We start from the raw sequence: 2,571 nt of genomic DNA on the forward strand, positions 1-2,571 counted from the left end.
GGGGTGGGGGAAATAGCTGGTTGTCATGTGGTTTGGATGGTAGCACGATTTCTAATGGAGGGCGGGTGTCAGGTTTCATCCCGTGAGAATGAAAGTAGATACGAAGAACTTGAAAAAACAAAAGTATTTATTAAAAACAAGCCGACGGGGCCGCAAAACTTACATAACATTGGCAACAACAGCAGGTAGAAAACCAGGAGCGACTGAGAATACTGGCATTACCAGTGTAATGACCCAMCAAGGAATCAACTGAAAAACCCAGAATTTAAAGAGGAGCTAAAATGAAGCTAATCACAAACACCTGGTGAGGGAACAAATGGAACAGGTCAGAGTGGATGTGACCAGCTGACTGAGAAACACAGGGGCTGAATGAAAGATAACACAGGGAACAATAATCATAGACCATAATCTAAATTAAAGAACTGGAACCTAAGGAGGTAAGGTGAACGCTGAAAGCATTCCAAATACAAACAACCTAAGAAAAAAGAACAAGAACACACATAGGCAGGAAGTAAACTGTCTATGGAGGAAACTGTTGAGAGTTTGTTTTCTTCTGATTTAGATCAGTTTCAGGACAAATACCAGCAATTAGTTACAAATATGTCAGACGTGACCTTTCTGTTGTATCTGATGTATCTGATGGAGGTGAATGTGTTTCTGACAGAACCTAACGATTAGCTGACAGCCGAAGCTGTCCATATCACAAACTAATAGTCAAGTGCCAAATAATAACCAACAAAGGTTTTCTGACAAATAATTGTATACAGTTTTGTCCAACCCTATTATGAACTGGAGCACTGAAGATTATCATAAAGATTAGAAATAAGCTCACAGAGCTATGCTGTAAAAAGTGGATTTTAAACTACATCTGCAGTCGGGAGGAGCAGGATGCTGGTGACTGCAGCGCTACTTCATTGGAGCTCTGTTAGTTGCTAACTTGTTTTTAGAGGTTATCTTTGTAAAGTAGTAAGTTGTCGTAAAATGATCATTTATTTAGTAGTGARTATTGAGGTACTGGTAGTTTAATATTGGAACATATGGATTTTTCAGGCCACACCCTAAATACACCATAACTAAAAAATCCAAACATGCCAACCTAACTTTATACAAATTTTGCCTCTTTTTCTTTTCTTCTTCCTGTAGAGTTTTTGCTGCTTGTCTAATAATTTCAGGCACCAGTCAGAAAGGAGTTTGGGGKTTTTTAATGTTAGTTTGGCGGGGTGGGGGTGGGGCGAGACCAGAGGGTGGACTGAGGTGTGAATCTGAATCTGCTCATCTTTTGCAGCCTCCTGCTGCAACGTGCTTCAAATATGATGAACATTTAAAACAGAGGTGTGCAAACTGGGGCTTGCTGGCCTAAAYTGGACCACCAGCAGTTGCCCTGGTTACTAGGTTGTAATCTTGTTAGATCTGATTTCTAATCTAGGGTATACGACTGTGCAATGGTCTGGAAGATGATCTTAAAAATGCCAGATCTATGTATATATCTGATGCTACGTTCACACCGAACACGTTTTGAGCAGCAAAAAAGTGCCCAACGCCTCCAGTTGGACGCACTATGTTCAGACCGGGACAGAGACTAGACACGCGTCTGAAGAGGGAGGAGTGTCTTGTTTATTTTATTTTATTTTTTTCTGGTCTGTCTTTGGTGGATGAAACAAAGATGAAATAAAGAAAATGGCTTCGCTTTATTTGCTAAAGATCAAGCTAATGTTGCACACAGCAGATAATTAATTCACCAGATGWTTTAGAGGCSRTTTGTTYGGTTAGTTTCACTCCAGAAGCTGCGTGCTGACCAACTATTTTTGTCCCGAGCCCAGTTTAACACCGTGGTCAGATTAACGAGCYGCTGACCCGCATCGGTGCTGATATCTCCTGCCAGAACACCAACTGCAGACRGTCGATTTCAGCTAAAGAGCTCCTGTCCGTCTGTTTCAGGTTAGTGGGCARCATTCAGGAAACTGTCACATGGAAAAATGAGTCTCTCTGATTGGTTGCTGTGGTGCGTCGAGCAGCAAAAGTTCAGATTTTTGAACTCCAGCATTGGCTGCTTTGGACGCACCTCATGCACAGAAATTGCCCTACCGCTACCTTCCGCTTCCTTGCGCGCCACGGTAAACAGACCTGATGCGCCGCAAGAGCCCTAAAGGTGCGTCCACCATAGACTTTGCATGTAAAATAGCCGCTCCTGCAGCTCAAAACATGTTCGGTGTGAACGTACCATAAGAGACAGATAAAAGCTAGTTTGTTAAAGGTATTTGGAAAAGTAAAACATGAAGCTATATGAATTGTTGTTTGAGTTGATGTTTTTATTTTTATTTAGTATTGTTTTGTAAATTATATTTTGTTTGAATTAATGCTGTCAAATGATTAATATTTTTAATCTGATTAACCCAAAAGTAGCTGTGAATTAATCACGATTAATCTTAAATTTAATATAAATTTTTATTGCATATTGATAAAATAAATTACTTGAGTTATTAAACAGTTTTTAATGTTTTTATTTAGAAAAAAATTTATGCTTAGACATGATTTTTAACAGGGACCTAAAAAAATGCTCCAAACATATTT

The sequence above is a fragment of the Austrofundulus limnaeus genome, unplaced genomic scaffold (genome assembly GCF_001266775.1).
Source record: "Austrofundulus limnaeus strain Quisiro unplaced genomic scaffold, Austrofundulus_limnaeus-1.0 Scaffold539, whole genome shotgun sequence".
NCBI lineage: Eukaryota > Metazoa > Chordata > Actinopteri > Cyprinodontiformes > Rivulidae > Austrofundulus > Austrofundulus limnaeus.